This window comes from Pleurodeles waltl, chromosome 2_1 (genome assembly GCF_031143425.1).
Source record: "Pleurodeles waltl isolate 20211129_DDA chromosome 2_1, aPleWal1.hap1.20221129, whole genome shotgun sequence".
Lineage (NCBI taxonomy): Eukaryota > Metazoa > Chordata > Amphibia > Caudata > Salamandridae > Pleurodeles > Pleurodeles waltl.
Window position 1 is genome coordinate 644,822,062 of NC_090438.1, and position 25,237 is coordinate 644,847,298.

A 25,237-nucleotide genomic window follows, 5' to 3' on the forward strand; every position below is an offset into this window, starting at 1 on the left:
AAGAATGTGGGCTGATAACTGTGCACTGAGGTCTGGATTCTATCATCATCTGTGCTTCCTTAGGCTTATTTCTGAAGTTAAATGAGAACAAACAGTATAATGCTGTTTAGAACTGAAAAAGTCTGCTCCAAAGTATGTATAAGATGAAACTCAGGGCCAGATGTAGCAAAGTTTTGCGAGTCGCAAATGGCCCGAATCGCAATTTGCGAGACTGCAAAATTGGAAATGGGATGCAAAAATCCCATTTCTGAAGTGTAAATTGCGATGAGAGCCATTACCGACTCGCAAATTTTGTGACCTGATTTAGCGACCCACAAATAGGAAGTCGCAAATTGCAAGTCGCAAACCATATGAAAAAGCCATTTGCAAATTGCGACTAGTCGCAAAAAGCCCATTTTGCACACCCAAATTACCACTAAGTCAGAGCAGGTGGTAACCAGAACAAAAGTATAAAAGGAGACACAGAAGGCATCTGGGTTACTCAAAATGGCTAAAATATATGTGATAGTGAGGAGGAAGAGAGTCCACGCCGCCCAGCAGAGGAGGAGGAGGATCCAGAGACAAGAGAGGATATACAGAAACAGGCAGACACTTTTCCAACAAACTGAGGAGGAGATTTATGACAAATACAGACTCAGCAGTGCAGCAATATTAGAATTAATTGATCTACTCAATCCGCAGCTTCAACACCAGACTGTGCGCGGCAGCGCCATCCCCACACATATGCAAGTGCTATGCTCCCTGCACCTCTTTGCCTCGGGTAGCTATCAATGGGTGATTGCAGTGGCAGGTGGGGTATCCCAAAGTGCACTCTCACAGTTCTTCAGATGTTTCCTAGATGCCATACTCACACAAATGTCCAGATACATACACTTAACCAGGAATGAAGCAGAAATTAACAGCACCAAGTTAGACTTCTACAGAATTGCCAACTTCCCTCATGTAATAAGGTGTGTGGACGGGACACATATATAAATTTGCCCTCCTGCAAATCTGGAATATCTGTTCCGCAATAGGAAATGTACCCACTCACTGAACATACAGGTGGTATGTGACGCCCATAATGTGATCACTGACATTGTAGCCAAATTTCCAGGGAGTACACATGACTCTTACATTTTCAGGCACAGTGGGATACACCAACGTCTAGAACGTGGGGAGTTTGGAGACGGCTATCTATTAGGTATTGCTGAATACACCCTGAAGCCATACACACAGGTCACTGTAGAAACCATCCATGCCCTGCTAACATTGCTTATTTTTGCCAAACAGGTGACAGTGCATATGCGCTAAGACCGTGGATACTTACCCCGTACCTAACACCTAGCAATGAGAATGAGAGGCGATATAACAGTGCACATCGGTGGACCAGAAATGTCACAGAGAGGACCTTTGGACTGTTAAAGTCAAGATTCCGATGCCTCTACAGAAGTGGTGGTGCGCTCCAATATGCCCCAATAACAGCATTTAAGATAGCTGGTGCATGCGCAATACTACACAACATTGCCACCAGATGTGGGCTACATCTCACCCCTGCAGACCCAGATTCAGAGGATGAGGAGCAAGAGCTACCACATCGACAGCCTGGAGATGGAAGCATTGCAAATCAAGGCAGACAGAGATGGTGCCACATTGCAACCCAATACTTTGGAAGGTACGTGGCAACAGACACCACACTCACTAATGTCACACACAAAGAGCCCAGTTGTGTAGTGGAACAAACAAAACATTTTAATTAGTGAACCTAATGATGAAAGAACATAACTGTCCGTAAGGGGCTGCACATGTCCACCCTTAATAAAGACACATTAACTGCATGTGCGTGCTCATAAGTCCTGCAGTGTTCTTGCCTACATCCTCCTCCTGGTTCGCCCAGCATGGCTCGTCCCAGGTGGGTCAGCTGACCCCTGACGTGCACTTCCACTCCTCAGTACACGTGTGTCAGTGGCAGATACACTGCTGATAGTGGACCCCTCCTCACTGTCTTGAGGGGTCTCACCCGTGCCCCTTGCCACCTGCCTGGCCTCCAACATGTCCACTGCGTGGCTAATGCGGCCCAGTCCCCATGCCACATCCCCTGCAAAGTGGCCCAGTTCCACCTGCACGGTCCGTCTTGACAGGCCTGTAGTGTTCATGGCAAGACGGCCAATGGACGCTGCCATGCGGTCAAATCTGGTAACTAGGTGGCACTCCCGGTGCCTTGCGCTGTGTCTCTCAGCCACCATTTCTGTCACCAGTTGACGGATTGACTGTGTAAGTTCACTGACATTGTCATTTAGTCTTGTGAACTGTGTGTTCACATCAGCCAGGCCATGTGTCATATTGTTTTCCAGATCTGCATTGCACCTGATGTAATCTGTAATTGCCTTGTTTGCAGACGCTGACCCGAAAGGAGGGATTCCTCAACTGCAGACATTGATGCCTCCCCTATATCCTCCTGGGGCACCATCTGGAATGGACTCGGTGTCTGCGACGCGGTTGTGCTGCTGGCTCTGGATGTCTCACTGTGTGGCTTGGGCCAGCTGTCGTGTTTCCTTCCTCCATGTCCTGTACTTCTTCTGGAGGGGACTGTGGTGGTGTCGTGCTGGGCCCTGGAATGGCTGCTGCAGCCTCCTGCACTGCCTGTGGCCTGCTGTCGTCACCCTGGATGGTGTGGCTGGTGGGGGTGTCTTGTGGGAGACCTGTGGGACATAGGGAACACACTGTCAGTCTCTAACATCTGTTGTATGCCTCATAATAAACATTTGCCCATATGCTGACTACTGTACTACATTGCCCATAATGCACCCTCTGGTGGTTGCTAGTCTGGAATGGAGCTAGTCTGGTTGTGCATGCTGCTCTGTACTGGGAGAGTGTGGCTATAGCATTTGTAGGTGTACATGCATATTTCATGGTACTCACTTTTGGATGTCCCTTGCGCTGACGTGTCCAATGCTCCCATTCCTGACACAGCCTCAGGCTCCAGTGCCTGCTTCACCAATTCGTCCATGGCTGTGGTGGTGGGATGGTGGATGGGCCTCCTCCTGTGCCTCTCATTTCCCTGAGGCACTCAGCCATCCTCTCCTTTGTCCTGGAGCGCAGGTTGTACCACCTTTTTTTGATTTCATCAAGGGTTCGGTGGCCCACCCCAATGGCATTGATCCTCTCCCGGATTTGCAGCCAGATCCTCCTCTTCTCAGTGTCTGGGACACTCAGGGCTGCCTTGCCAAAAAGCTGGTCATGGTGCTGGCAGCATTCTTCTGTCAGCACCTCAAGTTCTTTTTCTGAGAACTTTAGTTTCCTTTTCCTTCCTGCACTGCCTGTGTCTTCCATGGTAGCAGCAGTTCCTCTCTCCAGGTAGTTGCACAGCAGTTTGAAAAGGGTGTGGTCCTCCCTCCTTCCAGGTGTATTTGATGACTTCCTGGTTCTGATGTCATCAGCAAGAGCCAGAAAGTGTTTTCCCAACTGTTTTCCTGCACCTGCATGCAATTTGCAGGCCAGTCGCAAATTGCGACACTGACTCGCAAATTGCGAGTTTGCTTTTAGCAAGGTCGCAAAAAGCGACCTCGCTAACAGCGGACTCGCAATCTGCGGTGCAACATAATTTGTGAGTCGCAATTTGATGTCGCTTTTTTTACTTGCATCCCATTTTGCGAGTCGGAAATTGCGATTCGCATTGACTCGCAATCTCCGACTCGCAAAATTTTTCCTACCTACATCTGGCCTTCAATGTGGCCAACATTCCCTTCAAGACAATCTTTATGTATGTGACATCTAGCTATCAACTTTAATCACACACACACCACACACCAGGAATGGATGTGTACGAGTATATGGACAATTATGTAACCTGGGAGTGCAATGTAATAAATGATAGGTGTAAGTTATGTATACAGAACTTCATAAGATGATAACACCTCTCAGCTTATCAGGGTTCACATAAACATCAGACTGCAGGCAGACATCCCACAGTGGCCAAGATTCCAATACAAGACTCAAACGATATCAGATTTTAAAACACACCAACCTTTACAATACATTGGGAACCACAGTAACCTTGAGTGGTGGGTGCAATGGATGGCAGATGCATAGAGAAGTAGCTTTGTTGTAGCTGCCAATGTGACAGCTCATTTGGAATAGGGAATAACCATGTCAATAATGGGATTTTGATGTAAGATGGAACACAAATGCAAATACTAAGTTGACACTGTACACCCATGCCAAGGCCCTGATCCCCAAGCATATGACACATACTGTAAAGGCATACTTAGAACTTTATTTTACAGTAATAAAGGAAACTTTAACTAACCTAACCTATCCTAACTATACATTACCCACAACTGGCCCTAAGTACCCTAGGCTAAACTTACTTACCACATTTAACTAAACACTCTAAACATCAACTCCCCACCCCCTTTATATGACCGGACACATGTAGGACACCATGTACTAACCTAAACACATACCAACTTATCATAAACAAATATATATATATATATTTTTTTTTTTGTTGTTGTATTTTTTATATAACCATAAACCCCAACATCATCCCCCACCCACCTTCCCACCCACAAAAAAACATGTAATAACATAACACCTTCCACCCTCCAACCCACTTATACTAACTAAACTAACACCCAATCCTACCTAACACTAAGGGCCAGATGTAGCAAAGGGTTTTACCCATTCTGTGTCTTTGGGAAAATGTGTTCGTACATATGGCCCTAAGCCCCCTAAACCCACTAAAGAAAAGAACGAGGAAAGAGGAGGGAGGGGAGGGAATCATGGATGAGGATCCAAAATTTACAAATTGGCCCTCTGCAGAATCTTTTTGAGACCCGCAGCCTCCTGCTATTGGGGGACACCTCCTGCTGCAGCCTGTCCATCATGCGCATCATTTGTTGCATGTCACGTTTCAGTGTCTGTAAATCCTGATTGTCTATTACAGCAGCTGGGGTTGTCTGGGTACCTCTTGTAGATGCCATTGCTGGTGCCGATGGCGTGGTTGGAGGGGGAGGTGCAGGAGGTGCTGCTTGTGGGCCCGGAGCCAACCAAGTCGAGGGACCTGCTACAGTGGCTGTCATCCTTGGGGCCACTGTGGTCTGGGCTGTGGTGGTGGTGGCAGTTGTAGGCAATGCTGGCCCCCTTTGGGCAAATGCCCTCATACCCCTGTGGCTCTCTCATGGGGATATCAACGTACCATATTGTGGAACCCAGCCTCCACATCGAGTATGCGGCGGTAACGCACTGCCCATCTCTGGAATTCCCGTATCTCCTGGGCATTCATGTTGGCAGCTGTAAAAATAGAGAAAGCCAAACATTAGTGACATCATTGTGTGATACGTTTACAGATGATATTCTTACACTTCATCAAAAATAGCACATACAGTCCAAATCACAGTACAGATGATAGAATGTCCCTGAGGAATGACATGCCAACGCAGCCTACTCATCAACTATCTAACAGCACAGCAATGCACAACATGGTGTGTACCTAATTAAATGATCTGTGCATCTTTGTACTGCTATTAGTCACATAACAAATTCTGCAAGCACTCCACATGTGCCAGGCCATCTAATAACTATCTTCTGGATGACAGTCAAGGCACACAAGACCTGTGATATGTAAATGGAATTGGCTTGATGGTATGCAGTTGGTAATCATGAGGGGGCATTGTAGTTTGGAACACATGAATGTTTGAATTACATGTCTGTCATCTACACTGGGATCATCACACCTAAGTACACATATTTTCTAGCCCTAACCCTGTGCCTCAGTGGGGGATGGACATGCAACACATACTTTCAAACATCAAGGATAGCCAGGAAGCTTTGGACAGCTGTCCATGGGTTTAGTCAGTCCACCACAGGTAAGGAGGGCTGCCAACTAGGATTGACTTGGACATTGGACAATCACATCAACACTATTTTTTCTAATTGTGGACAGTTGTCAACATCATTACATCTCACTGACACCTTTCCAAAATCAAGCACATTGATGCAAGCACCCATCGGGTCTAGACCTGCATGCACGCCTATCACATTTCACTCAAGTGCCACATAAATGGAGTACAACGTGTGGCGCTAGATGCTGCTGGAAAGCTAACCATGCAATCCTACATGTTTATTGCTTAACAGGGATGCTCAAGTCTGTGGGTAAAACTTATGCATCACTGGTCTGTGTGAATTGGGAATGAGTTGCTGACTAAATCATTACACTGGCCACCTCCAAATTAATTATTGGCATACATGTAGCAACAAATCACCCTGTTCACCTGCCCATGCCTATAGCGCAGCACTCAACTCCCAATATATTACTCTTGGCCACAGAATGTCCAACTTGAACATGGAACAAAATGTCAACCTCCAGTCAAGTCACATATCAGATCACGTGCCAGCACATCATACCTTGCAATGAGTCCAACACACAGGAGACATTCACACAACAGCTACAAACACAACACAGGACAAACATATAAACACTTACTGGATATGCCTGGGTCCGCAAATCGAGCCACTTCACCAATTGTATATGGGACGGGTCCACCTGTAAAACATGGAAGGGTGATATGTGCTCAATGTCTGCTCACTGTTCAAAACTTGGAACAACAAATTACTGTGTGTGACATTTTATGTGATAGAGCTGCACTTCAGGATTGTAAACACACCAACAGACATAGGGGGTCATTCCAGCCTTGGCGGTAAAAGCCGCTTACCGCTGTCAGAAGACCGCCAACATACCGCAGCGGCCGCGGTAAACCGCCACGGTCATTCTGACCCACAACAGGCAAACCGCCAAAATATAGACATCCACAAGAGTCCGCCACACCAAAGGGCAGCGAGAAACTGGCGAAGACCAAACCTCCACCGTCACGCCAACAGAAATACGCCCAAACTATCACGACACACTAATCCACGCGGCCGTCTTTCAACCGCGGTATTCCTTTGGCGGTACACACCGCCGCGCTCAAAATACACACACATACAAAACACCGCCACATTGGACAATTCGAAATACACACACCTGATACACATACACACACCACTCCCACACACCCAATACAATATAAAACACACACCCACATCACCCACAAACACCCACTTCTATAGAATCGGGACCACGCACTGAGAAAAAGAGAACTGAGCACCCAGACGCGCATTTAACTTTCACCCAGCAATATTTCCACGCAGATCACACAACACACCAATACACATCACCACACAATCCACCCCACACATCACCCACACCACCCCATGGCACCACAAAGACGCCCCAGGTTCTCCGAGGATGAACTCAGGGTCATGGTGGAGGAAATTGTACAGGTAGAGCCACAGCTCTTCGGGACACAGGTGCAGCACACCACCATTGCCAGGAAGATGGAGCTATGGAGCAGAATAGTCAATAGGGTCAACGCTGTGGGACAGCACCCAAGAAATAGGGACGACATCAGGAAGCGGTGGAACGACCTACGGGGGAAGGTGCGTTCAATGGTATCCAGGCACAACATCGCGGTGCAGCGGACTGGCGGCGGACCCCCACCTCCTCCCCCAGAATTTACAACATGGGAGGAGCAAGTCTTGGCGATCCTGCATCCTGAGGGCCTCACAGGAGTAGGAGGAGGAATGGACTCTGGTAAGTCTCATCTTCACTACTTCATCCCCCCCACCCCACCAGCATGCCAACTCATACCTCCACCCTCACCCTCACCCCATCACATCCTGCTCCTTGCAAATGTCTCCACATCACAGCCCACCCATCCCAACACCAATCCCTGCATGCGACCACAAAGCATGGACACCCATCACCAAAGCATGCCCACTGCACATACCCATCCCCCACCAAATCATCGTCACAAAAGCCCCCACACAGGAATGCCAGCACTGAGGTACAAGGGCACCCACCCATTACACGCTATGGCACACACAAATGTAATAACCATACTTATATACCCCTGCAGGACCTGAACGCCACGTCACCGCGCAGGAGGGTCCACAAATGTCCACTCCACCCCCAGAAGAGGCCCACAGTGAGGACAGCACCTCTGTCGACCTGGATCTAGATGACCAGCCCGGCCCATTGGGGACCTCGGTACAGTCGGTTCCCCTCACACAGCCACAGCCCATAGCAGACCGTCCCCCCTCTGGCAACACCAGCACAGCACCCACCCAGCGGGCCCATACCTCAGTCCCCAGGACACGTCAATCAGCGGTGTCTCCACCACTACAGGGCACCCAGGTTAACCCACCACCCCAACAACAACAGGGACCTGGGGGCAGTGGTAGTGGGCACACGGTCCAGGGGACAGAGGCACAGGGAAACAGGGGAACTGGGAGGGCTGCTGTGTGACAGGGGGGGGACAGGCCAAGGGAACCCACCCTCCACAAGGCCCTCTCCAACATCATGGAAGCATACCACCACTCCCAGGAGGCGATGGCGACGGTCCTGGCCAGGTTTCAGGAAATCCAGCTTCTGCAGGAGGTACAGTATTTGGGGTTCAGGGAGGAACTACGAAACATCAGTTCTGCCCTGGCCACCATTGTACGGGCTCTGAATCAGGTAGTCACCACATTGCGGGACACTGTGGCAGGACACAGGGCCACTGACACTAGTATGGACCAAGAACTGCCTACCACCTCCGCCGGCGCTAGTGGACAGGAGGCCCCGCCACAGGACCAACAGGCCAACAGCACCCCACCCCCTGCAGAAGGAGAACCACCCCGCAAGCGGGCCCTGAGATCCAGGAAGAAGACAGAGTAAGATGCCAAGACCCCCGCCAGGAAAGGATACCTTCCTGATTGTCATCCCACTGTCCCACATTGACACCCTGTCCATTCTTATACTGCCCATGCTCCACTTTCCACAGGCATTTGGACATTGCACCTGTGAGACTAATAGTCTGGACTCTGCCATGGACAATCCTCCACCATCACCCCTCACCGATTTGCAATCATCCACCAATATAGAGCACTGAAATAAACACATTTATTGCACAAAACAATCAGGAGTCTGGCTGTGATTTTGTACTAATGTATTAGACATTACCATCCCAAAATGCATATTTACATTGTGATGCCAACATACCACTGTCACACAGCTGTAGTCCATGGGGAAACAAAGCAGATGTCACACACTGGGGGCCACATCTCTGAAATTGGAAGGGAAAGTCACAACTCAGTTACCATACACTGGGGGAAAAGGTCAGACAGTAGAGAGGTAGTAGGGGTTAAGTATATGTAAAATGACGGGTTGGACTCTTACCTGTGTGTCATTGAAAATACTGCTGTATTACTGTGTTCCTGTTGTCTATGTCGTCCTCTTCGGCTTCCTCTTCTTCACTCTCCACAGGCTGCACAATGGCTACAACACCACCATCTGGGCCATCCTCCTGCAGAAAAGGCACCTGGCGTCGCAAAGCCATGTTGTGAAGCATACAGCAGGCCACGATGATCTGGCACACCTTCTTTGGTGAGTACAATAGGGATCCACCTGTCATATGGAGGCAGCGGAACCTGGCCTTCAGAAGGCCGAAGGTCCGCTCAATCACCCTCCTAGTTCGCTGGGAAGGATGTGGAGTTCGGGTTCCATGCTGTCCAGATTCCTCGTGGGATGTATGGAGGTTAGCGTTTTCCGTTCGAAATGGCTGTTTCCGCCATGTTTTTATCGGTGGGGCTACCGCCCCGGAAAAGGTGGCGGAGTGGTAGGTTGTGATGGGGTGGGCGGTACATTGACTCTCGCCTGTCTGTTGGCGGTTACCGCCGCGCTGTTTGTTTGTCCCGCCGTGGCGGGCGGTGTGTTGAAGTGGCGGTCTCTGTTGGCGGTTTCCGCCAGGGTCGGAATTCCATTTTTTTTACCGCCAGACTGTTGGCGGTTTAGCCGCAGCTTTAACACCGACCGCCAGGGTTGGAATGACCCCCATAGTCATGAAAAAAAGCATTGACACTGTCACTCCAGTGAGTGATAGACACACATATGCACACATGCACTGGCCCTAACAATCATGTGGTGCCAAACAGGATTACTCAATATTGTGCTTAATTAATTCTAGAGGGTACTCCATTTCATAATTTGTCATTATGAGAGACATGCAATGCCACATTCCTGGTGCACTGCAATACCAGTGACCCAGGTATTGTGGCTTGTGCATCAAGGGACAATGAGATACTATGTGATTTTCATGTGGGTTGAGTTTCGTTCAGGCATTATTGTGCTTTCAATGGACCATTATATGTGTGCCAGTGTTGTATGTAGGTTGCATATGCCACATTGACAGTGTACCCAGAGCCGTATATGCCCCCTATGACAACATGATGGCAGGGATCCTGTGTGTTACTTGATGACAATTATTGTGCTTTCAATGGTCCATTATATGTGTGCCAATGTTGTATGTGGGTTACATAGGCCACATTGGCAGTGTAGCCAGAGACTTATATGCCCCCTATGACAACATGATGGCAGGGATCCTGTGTGTTACTTGATGACAATGGTACGCTAAACATAGATTGGCCATTTATCTGATTCAAAACAACAAAAAGATGTATGCTGACAGTGTCTAATTTGATCATTTGTGACAGAATGCATGGGCACAGGTGAAGTTATTGCACCTGAAATGGGTTACTCTGGGCCCTGTGTACTTATATTGCGAATTGTAAATCACAGTTTGCCACATTCCTTAACTTAGAATTGCCAAGTTGGGTGATCTGTGGTAATACAACTGAACTGACACTGTACGCTAATTGAAACATGGGTTAGCAAATGTCCTACTTCTGCAATCTTGATGAGGTAGGTCTCTATTTGAAAGCAGCCTGGGAATGGCGGCACTCACAGGAATGCTGGCCTGCTGATATTAGCATACCACCATGTGTGTGATAGCCTTCATACTGAGAAGTTAATAATTGTACATCTGCTGCACTATATCAGCAGAGGTGTACCAAAAGTAAAATAACAAACTATTTCATCACTTAAAATGTATAATGGAAGCAGTAAGTGGTCCCTTGCACAACATCAGGCAAATAAATAGTTTGTGACCATGCATTCACAAAGAGCAGGGATCCCATGATGACCCATTTACTTTACAAAATTGTTTGACACATATGGTAACTGCGCCAGCTCTGTACCAGCAATTGTGCCCTAGGCAAAAATGTTGTTGGGCCATGCTGCTCAATGGGGACTACATTGGTTCCTTGTATTAGCATGTGAAATACATCCCATTCCTGGTACACTCACAGGACCTGAATCATAAATTGGTTTGTGCCGCATAACCATCATCTCTTGACACCAAAGGGGCACTAAGTTACAAGATAAAGTTGTCTTTTGTAAGTTTGTGCAGCTTTCGTGTCAACAAATGATGGTAATGCATTGCAAAAATTGTATAAATCAGGGCCACTGTTTGTTCAACTTGCATTCCACATGTCCACAAACATTGCATGCAGCATGTCACAGAACCTGCTACTGTCACTCCAGAGCACTGTACTGTACACATTAGTCAAATTTGTACTCACCAACAGGGCCACCAATCACCACACCCAGGTGGTCCAGCAGGTCCTGCTCTCGGGCCACCAGATCAGCCCAGCCATGTTTCAATTGGTGGTCATTGCGCTGGCTGTTAAAGATTCTTCTTAGGTGGAACAGCACCTTTGCCCACCTGAGCCTCCTTGCCTCCGTGTGATACCCCTGTCCTCCGTGTGATACCCCTGTATCACCCGGCCCCCAGCCTCCAACATCAGGGTGAGGAATGGCACACCAGCCACACAAAAGCCCCTAGCTCCTCCTCACCCATTCTCCCCAAACGTGGCCTTCCCAACATCTCAAGAAAATTAGGATAGGAAAGGATAAGAGGGAAAAACAGGGAAAGGAGGTATGGAAAGGAAACTTAAATAACCCACAGACAGCCCAACAATACCCGAACTAACAATACCCACAAACACACTCCCAACAGTACAAAGACAAATCTATTCACAATAAATGACAAAAACACACTTACACTGATTAACACAGATACTTACAGAAAACACAGAATACAATATCAATACCACACAGGAGACAAAATCACAATATTCACAGAGACAACTCAATACACAGCCACACAATCTAGAATAATCACAGACTGCAAAGTGAAAATACACCCACTGTACCATTTCTGTAAACAGGAAATCCTATTACATCATGTGCTGTCTCAATTGCGGGACTTTTTTTTCTATTGCGTGAAATATTATGACGCTTACAGGGTATATGTCAATATTTTTTTACGCATATGCATGAAAATTCCCCCGCATTCAAGGATCAATACATTTTTAATGGATAACCGATTTCATGGGGGTGTGGTGTTGGAATTAACTCTAGGGACCAATCGATGTATTATGGGTGTGAGAGTCATTTGTTAACCACATATTCGTTATATTTTGACACATATGGGTCTTTTTTTTTTCTTTTTTGCATCAAAAAATCTGTCTTAAACTGTGTTTGTGTTATTTTTCATTTTACATGCATGCAGCCTATAACTTCACAAAGATAGGATGGAATGACCTGCAGTGTGTGTTCTACTGTTTGGGCACATGTGGCAGACCACACTACTGCGGACCATAATGCTCATGTTGTTGTGCTGGATTAGCTCTCTTAACTGACGCAACAGCAACACAAACATTTGGAATAAAATTGGTATTTCCTAGTTTGAGCAGGTGTTTCATCAATACAGGATAGCAAGGCTTCGCAACTAAACAAATAGACTCATGGCCTGTGTGTTTATGTTTGTACATTGGCTCTTCAAATTGTTGTTGTGCCTCTGTGTGAACGTCACAAGAAAATTTTGGGGTAATGTGCATGTAGGAATGTGTTTTAATTGTGTATAACCATCAGATGCCATTCATTGAGGTACATCAGTCATGATATGTATTTGTCATATCTGTTGTGTCTTATGTTGTGTGTACTTCCTTGACTTTGGGGACAAAACATTTCCCATGATGAACTATACATAGGATAGATAGAGGATGGTTGATAATGACTATGTCAGATATGTAACCCATCACATTTAAGGAAATGTTGAATACCACCTCATGGTCACTTGTGTGTATACTACCCATGAGTCAGGCATTTGAACATGCTAGGTAGGTACAGTGTTTGTGACACAGAGTCTCAAATTCAATCCTGAATGTGTTATGTACACCACAGTTTGAGTCATGTAAATGACCCATGTTTCTCCCCTGGCTGTGGAGGACCAGCAGACCATGCTGCATGTGTTCACATATTTCCAGTGGCTCATTGCACAAATGTGTCCAGTTCAAGTGTGTGGCCATGCGTACCCTGTGTCAGTATTGGCCTCCATGTTGTCACAGTTACGTGCAGGTCTAGTCTTGAGTCTGTGGAGCCAATCCCTGAATTAACAGAGTATACTTCAAAGCAGAATTGACCTAAAGCCAAAAGTCAAATAACAACACACATGGGGATAGTCCAGCTATGGCACTGCAGAACTTTTATAAGGCTGACAACAGGGCAACCTTGGTGTGCTCAAAACAATTATCGATCAGTAATAGGAAACAGGCAGCTATCATCACAACATTTGTACACAGGGTGGGCTCTAAAATTCCCACTGCAACAGTGAACATCAGTGCCTCTGTGCTGATTAATCTCACTGCTAGTCACCACGCAAGCCCCATCAAAAGATGGCAGCAGAAGTGAATCTGTGTACATCAGGGCACAAACATGTTTTGTCCTTACATACACAAAAGCAACCCTTGTTTGTTGTGCTGAAGGCACAGTACCAAATCCATGAATACAGCCATAGCACACTGTCACAGTTTGTCACTAATGAATACATGCAAAACCAGACAAAGGATGGGGGCTGGATTAGGCCATTTGAATACATGTCCCAGAACAGAATACGATAAGTAAAATGATTAAACTATACTATACATTTGAGGATTCATCGTAGACCTACCAGAACAAAATACCCCAGGAGGAAAGAGAGGGCATGGAAAACAACTATGAGACAAATGTAGCCACAGGGAGCCTCTATGGTTAACGCAAAGACAGGAACCAGTGAGGCTAACAGGATGCAGGCTCTGTCAGGAACAAACATGAACAAGGCAAATACACAGTGAGCAGACTCTGACTGGGAAAAGCAGGAACAACACTGTGGGAACAATAAACAGTTTGTGCTGTGGTCTGCAACGTTATACAATCCCCCAAGGGCTCTGGTACACAAGTGATTTGTACGCCAATGAACAACAAGGAGATTCAGAAAATGGCAGCTTCTAAACAGTTCCAGGCAGCAGCAAGGCAAGGCAGGTTCAAATGGCTGGTCTGCATGGAAGTGCTCACAGGTGTGTGCACCATCAGTCTCTCGCAAGTCCTGGACTTGAGAATCAAGTTCAAAGGGTCAACAGGACCTTTCACATGGGAAGCAATACACACCAGGCACCACACAGTGCATTATCGGGCCTGAAGTCCATGTAGACTGATGAACTATGACTATGGCATGCCACACTGAAGAGGGAAGCACACAGGAGTCAGAATGGGAGTCTGGGTGTGTGTAAATGAAGATTCTCAGGGTAGAGATAGTCCATTTACAAGGCCCCCTAGAGAATGGTGTGCAGAGACTGAAAACATGGCTGTGGCAGGACGTATTACCTGGGATGGAATGCGCAGGGCATGTCTTGTGAGCAATGCTTGTCATACCTGGGGCACTCATACTATCCATTTTCAGCTTAGATAGACTTCTCGTCACACATGCTCCTTGCAGAGATAGCTGATGTCACACTTACTGTTGTCAAGGGTCTGGTCATACATTCCTGTTACCAATGCAATAGCATATCCACTGCCTCATGTATGAAACACTTTTTTACCTTATGATTGATGGTGTCTTAGTTGTGTGTCATTTGCTGCAATGCATCATGTTGGCAACATGGATGTGTCTCATAGCTGTGGTCCTCTGATATTGCCCTTCAAATGTGAAATAGACAGGATGCATGTCATTTACTCTGTCATGTGATGTGGCTTTTTCAGTATCCTAATCTGTATTTCTGCAATGCTCCATGAGGCTAAACTCTGATTTCTAGGGATCATGTGATGCATAAATAATTATCCAGAGCATGATTGAGTGATGAAGTGAGATGTTTAATTACATACGATACCAAAGTGGCGATAGATATATTTCGAAGAAGTTTTGTACGATGTGTTGTCTCCTACGCAATCCTGCAGCTGTGTTTGGATATTCCCCTCATTTTCATGAACAGCATCCTCCTCTTCCTCCTCTTCCTCCTCTTCAGGCATTTGTGGATCCAGTTCATAGAGGGGAATGTTCCTCCTCACACAAATATTGTGCAGGATGGCACAGGTCAAAATTATTTTGCAGACCATTTCAGGGGAATATAGGAGGCTGCCTCCATTGATGTCCAGGCACCTGAATCTGGATTTCAGGATGCCAAAGGTCCTCTCAACTATGGTGCGTGTCATACGATGTGCCTCATTATAGGCGCGCTCTGCTGCTGTGCTTGGGTTGGCAATTGGGGTCATGATCCATGGCTGGATCCCGTAACTCTGATCAGCTGAAAGAGAAAATGAGGGTAAGTATCTGGTTGTTGGTTCCCCCGTGATTGTCACTTTGCATGGCAGTTGTTATCTTGTGTCGCCTGTGACTCATCAGTGTTTGTGGTATTGTGTGGGGTCCTAGGCTTCTGTGATGTTCTTTCTTCATTGGCTTGTTTAACTATCAAAACTGGTGTTTGGCTGATTGACATTATATCAGTGGTATATTTAGAAACTTGCGGTTCAGTGTGTATCTCCCATGCGTTATGTAATGTGAAAGAAGTGTCCGTGTGCCTTCACTGGAGGTGACATGATATTTCCACACACACAATCAATTCCACTGTGGTGGTAACACGGTTGCACTATATGGCCTGAATATCCCATTCCATTTGACATATATGATTGCAGGTGAAATGCAACAGTGAGGCCTTTTGATTTGGCTAGGTGACAATGCACAACACATCTCTATAAGTTGGCAGTACTGAAGTGTTCACATTTGACAATGCACAATTATACTATGTGTGACAATTTCTATGAAAACCTATATTTGTGCCCTCACCGAGTTGGTTCATGTGCAAACGTGTACCTACCCTACTGAACTTGATCCAGGTAAGCTGGCTAACTTGGCGGTGGGGGTGAAGGTTTTAGTGTCTGTGCATCTTTTATGTATATGGGGAATTGTCTCAATCTCTATGTGTAGCAGTGCGCACTTTGCATTAGTGTCCCATCCAAATGTTTTTATAGCACAGACCACTTGCTTATTCCTAGCTGGCAATGTCACCCCAGGAGTGATGTGAGATGTTGGTACTGCCTCAATTATTCCATGTCACCTTCATTAGAGTCAGCATCATCATGCTATGTGTCTCATGGTGTTTGTCCTGCAGCAGAACACATTACACCCCCTTACACAGGACGTATTACTTTGAAGGGTGTGGGATTGAGTGCTATTGATGTGATATTGAAAGGTTCACCTTCCAAGCTGTACTGCCAGTTAAGGCCATGTCATTGTCACTGTGTGGTTTTAAATTTGTCCCGTGTGGCTCTAGAGTGGCATCTCTTGTTATTTGCATCTGTCATTTTTCCATAGGTGTGTATCCTATTGGGTCAGGATATCAAACATGACTACCAGTGTCACACCTTAGTATCTTCCACGTGCCACGTGTCAATGTAGTAGTGTATGTGTTGTGTGTCCTACAGGGTTGCTGTGTACTTACTAACAAGTAGGCCATTGCCATATCATCCATCCTGGAAGTGCTGATTGATGGTGCTGTATTGGAAGATGAATGAATCATGTACACTTCCAGGGTACTTTGCCATGATGTTGGTGAACAATCCACGGTGATCCACAATGGCCTGCACATTGATGGAGTGTGTGTGCTTCCTGTTGCGGTATAGATGCTCTGTTGCAGCAGGTTGCACAATCCGTACATGTGTGCAGTCAATGGCACCAAGCACGTGTGGGAAGCCTTGAATTTGATAAAACCCCTGTTTGGTCTCCTTCTGCTTCTGCTGTGTGTTGGGGAAGTTGATGTGGCAGGGTGTGAGGGAGATGATGGCATCCAGTACCTTGGGAAGGAAGGCAGAGAATGAGGGCTGTGAGATTCCTGCAACCAGGGCACCAGTGGTTTGAAAAGAGCCACTTGCCAACATGTGCAGGACTGCTAGCAGCTTGGTCTCTGCTGGAATGATGTGGGGTGTCTGCAAGCTGGGTGCCAAATGTGGCTCAATATGGTGCAACAGCTGCTGTATGGCTAGCCAGTTTAATCTGTACTTCTGGATGATGTCATGTTCCCTGAGGCCCCGAAGGGTTGTCCTGGTCCTGAATATTCTCTCCTGCCTTCTGCGTTGCCTTTGGGGTCCCTGTTGGTGCGGTGGTAGCTGCTGCTGTTGCTCCTGTGCTCTGCGTCTTCATGCAGGCTGGATGAATAAATGAATAACACCTCCATGTCTTCCTTTTTGAGCTATGATGTTGCTTCTGTGAGTTTTCCTTAAGTAGTGGTGTGTTTGCCCCATTTTAATGCCTGCCTTGACCCAGGCGTTAAATTTTGGCGCAAATCGAGATTTTCACTATTTTCCGGCTCTGCCTACCAGACGTGTGCCTTTTTTGAGCGGTTGGATAAATATGGTGCACGGTGTTTAAGTCATTTTTTAGACGGGTATGCCTAGCTTGCATATCATTGATGCAAGACGGTTTCACGCATCCAGAAAATGGCGCACACTGGGATATTTTGACATTAGACGGGTCTAGCGTCAAAGTATAAATATGGTGTTAAATTTGCGCTGAATTAGCATTAAAAAATGACGATAATACGGCGCAAAGGGAGTGTAAATATGGGCCTTAGTATCTGACTCTTATAAGATTAGGCATTAAACATTTAGGGCCAGATGTATCAAGGTTTTTTGCATTCGCAAACGGTGCGAATGCCCGTTTGCGAATGCAAAAAGCCAGTTCAGAATGTATGAAAGACATTCTGAACGTAATTTTAAGGAATCGCAAAAATAGCGATTCCTTCAAATTGCGACCCTGTTTAGAGAGTCGCAAATTGCGACTCTCTAAATAAGAAATCGCAAATAAGGATTCCTTATTTGCGATTTCTCAGCACATGTATGAAGCCATTCCTAAATGCTATTTGGGCATTTAGGAATCGCTATTTACCACCAGGTTGAACCTGGTGGTAACCATGTGCAAAATTAAAAAATGCATTTAAAATGCATTTTTATAATGTACATGCAAAACACACATGCCCTTTTGGCATGTTTGCACCTTACATGTCCCAGAAAAAGAATTTGGGGTGCAGCAGAGGAGGCCTTAGGCCCCCAGCACCCTGGGGTTTTGCATTTCCAAAATTGCGATTTCTGGTTAAGAAATTGCAATTTTGGAAATGCAAAAAATGTGCAGATATGGGCCAACAGGCCCATTGGTGCGAATGGGGACAGATACTCTATTTGCGATTCGGTAATAGCATTTGCGATTTTTAAGAAATCGCTATTACTGAATCGCAAAAATCATATATACCTTTTTGCATTTCTGAAATAGCGATTTCTTAAAAATCGCTATTTGAGAATCGCAAATCGGTTGTATGTTACATCTGGCCCATATAGAGGTGCAAGGGTGTTTGTGCAAATAGTTTACAGGTTGTTTAGCCTTTAGCTCACAATGATTTGGACTAATCAGGAGTTGGTGTCACTACAGGAAAGGTTTAATAACCCTGGCATGATGACATTTGTGGCTTGAATTGGTAACCTAAGGAGAAAGAAAGTATTGAGGGTACTCAACGGGTCACTGCAACATATTTGTATTTCCAAGGAACTTTAAAATGTTGGTAAATAATCTGCAATTACTGTTTTCGAAATACATATGAGATGACAAAATTGTGTAACAACACTACAGACAAACAAAAACACTCCGAACATATTTCTTTTCTTATTCATACAGGTCAGAGCCCATCAAAAGCGTGAAATATGCTCAAATACCAGAAGATTTGTGTTAAAAGAGGCCTGGACCACATGCTTGCAGACAATCTTTAGCCCTTGTCTGCATATACGAAGCAGGGTTTGAAAAATGGTCATAGCTGGGCCTCTCCTATGGGGGAGCAAGCAGGCAGTACACATACTGATGCTCCCACGGTATGCATTTGTCCTTGGCGTGCTGCCTCTGTTAGCCCACCTCTCCATGCTCCGTGCTCCGCTCTGTTGATAGAAGTATCATCTGGGGATCCTCCTGCCCCCCATCTAGCTAGGACCAAACTGATGGCCCTTCATTCCTGGGGCGGCTTAGCCCTACCTCCTGTAGAAATACTATGTACTAGCCCTAGACCTCTCCCAACTTGCCTATATGCTCCCTGGGATGCGAGACCCTCCGCTATGGGTTAAAGCAGAACAAATGATATTGCAATAGCCTCAGGGACTGAGCCCAGTCCACAGAGATGGAGGATCCATGCTACGACCTGCCAACCTGATGGTGCAGGACATGATGAAATCCTGGTGACAAGCTCATCGCCTTTTTGGAGTGGACCCCCACCTCCATGAGCATGTGCCACTATAGAGTAATACCAGACTATGGATCGGTGGTGAGATGATGGATTGGAAAGTTGCAGTGCAGTGGGTATCACCCATCTGGGTCAGATCATGGATGACGGTACCCTTAAACCCTTTGCAATGCTCCGTGATGAGTTCAGCCTCCCCTCACAGCAGACCTGGATTAATCTACAACTGCCTTGCCAAGCTATGCATACTCTGACACAGGCGCACCCCCTCACCCTCTTCTCATCATGAGTTTCTCATAGTAATGCATCAGACAGCCTCACATGAATGCATCATCTACAATCTTCAAGATAAAACTGAAACTTTTCTTCAAACTTGAGTGCCCTTCCTCCAGGCAGAAGTGCACAAACCCTAAGACTCCTGCTTCTTGAGCCTACTCCCCTCCCCCCCACACTTATCCCTCAGTCTCTTCACCTCACTGTATACGTTACACTTCACACTTTATACTCTATACCTTACGCTTTACACTTTACACTCTATACAGTGCACTTCACACTTTACACTTCAGACCTCTCCACTTTACTCTTTCCATTTTATCCTTTCTCATTTTAGTCTTTATTGCTTGTCACTTTCTCACCATAGCACTTGATTACCTTATCAATCTATTGCCTCACTACTTTACCACTTTAACACCCTCTCATCATGTCAACTTGTCACCTTACTGCCTTGTCACTTTATCGCCATATCATTATGTTCCTTTTCACCCATTCACTCCCTCCCTTCCCTCCCCACCTATTGTGAACAAATCCCTGTGATGATCCAAGTAAACATCGGAAATGGCCCAATGATTGCCTGACCTACTATTGTTCATTTGCTCCTACCCATTAGCATGCCCTATCATGCCTCTCCCATCGACACTGACCAACGCAACAAGGATTCTCCCCCTGCCCACTTGGAATTCCTATGCCTGACTATGCCTTGACCATCATTTTACTTGGTGCACAGTACCATATCCCCCTCAATGTACAAAGATCACAATGGAGGTCATTACGACCTTGGCGGGCGGCTACTGCCGCCCGCCAGGCGGTAACCGCCGTGCGGGCGCCAATGTGGCCGCACTCACGCGGCCCCCATTATGACATTCCCGCTGGGCCGGCGGGGATGAGGCCGCAACATAGGAGCCGGCTCCTAATGGAGCCGGCGGTGTTGCGGGCGTGCGATGGGTGCAGTTGCACCCGTCGCGCTTTTCACTGTCTGCTATGCAGACAGTGAAAAGCTGTCCGGGGCCCTGTTAGGGGGCACCTGCACTGACCATGCCAGTGACTGGCAGCGCTGCCCTGGTGGATTATCACCGCCGGGGCTAAAACGGCGGGAAACCGCCGGCCCCGGCGGTGTGACCGCGGCGCTTCCGCCGCAGTCGTAATAGGGCTGGAAGCACCGCCAGCCTGTTGGCGGTGCTTCCGTCCTATTATCCCTGGCGGTCTCGGACCGCCAGGGTCGAAATGACCACCAATGTCTTATGATCAGGTATGTACCATGAACATGTAATATTAATTTCTCCCTTTTAACCATGACTTCCCCCCATGCAGGGTACTGTGTTTTGGTGATTTAACCAATAAGGAGTTGAAAAGAAACCATGAAATTTGGAACGACATTGTCAAAAAAGTGCAGATCATGGGAATCCATCAGCAGTACAGCCTGATGTGCAGGGAGAGGTGTGAGGATCTATGACTCTAGACCAGCAAGACAACTGAAGTTCAGCTCGGCCAGTCTTCCCAATGAGGCATGTGTATGCCCCGCAACCTGAGCCCCTTAATGGCCCCCAATCTTGTCGTGGGAAACCCGGACCTTTATGGGCAATTGAGAGTCCAACAGCAGCATAAAGAGGGTAAGTTTTTGTTCCTAGCTATTCTTGTTAGTTAATCTTTTTTATGTACAGCAATGTTTTATGGCATCAACATGAAAGCTGACACACATTCATTACACCTGAGAATTTCGAAAGGTATACCTTTTTTAGACAGTGTCTGATGAAGTGCTTGATGTACTAATTTGTGCTGAAAGTTGTCACTAGGGGCCAGATGTAGGAAAGTCCTGAATTGGGACTCGCAATTTGCGAGTCGCAATTCAGGATGCAGGATGGTGTCCCTTACACCATCTGCGACTTGCAAGGGGGTCGCAAAGGCCCACCTCATTAATATTAATGAGGTGGGTCGCAATTTGCGACCCCCTTGCGACTCGCAGCACTCACAGGGATGGTGGCCTGCTGGTGACAACAGACTACCATGTCTGTGACTGCTTTAAAATTAAGCAGTTTTTTTTTTTTTTGTAATGTAGCCCGTTTTCCTTAAAGGAAAACGAGATGCATTACAAAATTAAAAAATGAAACGTGTCAGTTTCATTTTTTCAGAGCAGGCAGTGGTCCATAGGACCACTGCCTGCTCTGAAAAAATGTTTTCCATGCCATTCACAAAGGTGAAGGGGTCCCATTGGGACCCCTTCCCTTTTGCGAATGGGTTACCACCAATGACACTGGTGGTAACTGCGATTGCTTTGCGACCGCGTTCACGGTCACAAAGCAATCCTGCATTGCGCTGCGACTCACAAATAGGAAGGGGAACACCCCTTCCTATTTGCAACTCGCAGTCCCGTTTTGCGAGTCGGTAACCAGGTTACTGACTTGCAAAACGGGAATAGGGCATCGCAATGTGGGTTTTGCTTGTCACAAACAGCGAAAATCTCTGTTTGCGACACGTAAAACCGTTGCTACATCTGGCCCTAGATTCCTTATCACAAGCCAAGTACTGTTTTGAGCAGACACATGGCTGCATCAGAAAAAAGAGGTACCTGCATTTTTTCTATGTTATGAAGGACAGTTGCACCAAACATGCACCATTTGAGGATCAGGTTCGGTATGATGCTCCATCACAAATGCGGCTAGGTAATGTAGGTCCTATTACAGGTGATATGGCATACTAAGCACTTATGATACAGTTGATGTTTCAGACCCTACATCAGTAAGTTGGCAAAATCACTAAATGATAATGAGCATCTGGTCTAAATGGACTGGAAATATGAGTACCATGGCATCATTCCTTATTAAAGACATTAAAAATAAGTTTTCACAGCAAGATTAAAGTCAGTTTATGTTGACAGTTGCAGATTGGCTTGAAGGTTTACTCGTTCACAAATGTACATGTAAGCTAGTGTGTTTCAATCAACATGAGTGCAGTAGGCAAACTATATTGACTGAAACAGGAATGCGTCCACACTGGTGACAGAGTGACATGTATCCCAAAATACTATTTAGTTCTTAGAAATGCGCAGGTGAGAAATCAGTGATGGTGAGAAATGTGATACTCAAAGGGACATTTGTAGATGGAAGGTTACATCACATATATTTTAGAGAGTCCCATCTTGAAAATTCAAAATCAGGCCCAAAACATGACTACTTTGGAAGTGTAAAACTGTTTTTGCTCTGCACTGAAGTGGATTATAAATGTATCAAGGCTTATATATTTACTTAGGCAAGCAAATTCATTTGTCAATATATCACAAAAATATTTTTCAAAATGTCTTCAACAACATAGGTATGAACTTAGTGCGTAATACATTGTTAAGATACTTCAGTGCAGACTCATTTGAAGTATACTTTAGTTACTTGAAGTAAGTATCACCATTGTGAAATTTCCATACAAAGGAAACAGGCACTCAGTTCGTAGACATATTGGGACAACATTGCAGTATGTGTGAACACCCATTAATTCATATTTTACTTTTTTAATGTAAACGATATAGATTATTTAACCTTAAAACCCCACTGCACAAGTGTATTTCTGGATTCTGTAATGTTTGGGGACATAACTTTACTATTCTGAACAACAAAGTCCTAGCAATTAGAGGTGTTATACAGTTTCTGCAGAGAAATAACAATATATAAGAGACAAGGCCGTACATGATATAGGAGCTAGCATAGGGAATTACAAAATTGTGACCAAATGTTTTCTGAAAATCTTCCCTACATGTATGAGATACTGATGATAAAAAAGCCAGGTTTGAGAGCCTTTAAGCTGGTGAAATATGTAGTCTTGGCAAATGTTTTGTGTTCGAAGTTCATGTTCTATTCTATTTACACAGATAAACTAAAACTATTGTATTCATCAATTCAGCATTATCAGGGACAGGCAAAGTACACAGTAGCCACGTCGGTGGGAAAGCAGCTGGCCACGGTGGTTCGAGTGCTATGACTACCTACACCAAGGGACCCAGTGGCAATGTGGGTGAGGAGACCAGCAAGGAGGTCACAAGTTCATCAACATCATCGTTTGAGGCCTCCAAAGAAGACCAGTCCTTACTGTTGGCAGACCCTACTGCAACTTTACCATTTGCATCCTTGTCCACAACACACATTCCCATCTGTACTCTCCGTCTTGCTCCCAACTAGTTGGCCAACCCCACTACCCTAAAATAGGTGGTTTCTCCTTTCCTGTATGAACATCTCCCCGTAATGTATCCCAGCTGCGCTGAGTGAGGAGACTATTGACCTCTTGCAGAACATCTCAGTGGGACAGACTGCACAACTGAATGCCATCAATGTAGACCTTAGCCTTTATGAAAGTAATTAAGTTTTACATTCATTTAATGTATATGCAGAATAAAGTAATTTTTTCTATGATTGTATAGCGAGCTTTGATTTGAAATCATTTTAGAGATTAACTAACGTCAAATCAACATACCAGTAATTCACACTACAAACTACAAACATTCCCCAGTGTGATTCAAATATTATCCAGGAAGTATTATGAACGTGAATTATCATATACAAGGATTTCACTGAGAGATTGCACTGACTGGGTTATTCACAACAAAACTACTTCAAACCTTTTAGTAGTTCAAGAGTCTCAAGAGGTCAAGGTTCATATGCAAATTTGCAGTGGTAATCAGATTATAGTTCCCAATTGACCCAAAAGTCTTTAGAACACCAACATCAGATTCTGATTGAGAGAACACGGTTTGAAAACAGCTATGAGCACAAGATTCAGGAAGGTGCAGCTACTACAAGAAATACAACTCTTCTCTCATATATTTTCAGTCACGAGATTGATCTGAAAATGATTGCGTCTTTAGATTAATTAAAGAACCGCAGTTATAGAGAGTTGACATGTGCTCCTTGGATTACCTGGGTGAAGACCAGGTGTCCAGAAGCTATATTGACCACAAGGATTGGTCTAAATCTGCTTTAAACATTGCTATTATGTTAATAACAGAGTTGCCAAGTTACACAAGGTTTCAAAGGCATAACATGATTAAAAGTGGTACGCTGATGAAAAGAAAATCTATGATATCACTCACAAAGGGGAAATAAGGCATGACTGCAGAGATCATGACACATAAACCCTTCCATCCCAAATCCGCCCCTTCCAAATCCAAACCCAACCCACCCACACCCAAACACACCCCTCAAAAAACCAAAACCTTCCATTTAAACCTCAAACCACCACCTCCCAAACAAGAACATGAAGTGTCTGCTCTGTGCCCAATAGATGCCCCTTTCTGAGGAGGTTAAACTTGGCAGTGCAATCAGGAGGTGAGTACAGGTCCTGAAGCCCATGTGTCAATGTCCAGACTATTTGGACATTGGTTGTTTATAAAAAAAATATATATAAACTGAGAGAAGTACCTCCTTATCATATTAAAATGTATTTTATTTGAATATCTTCGTCCTGGCATTATTTGGTATTATTAGTAATTGTTTGC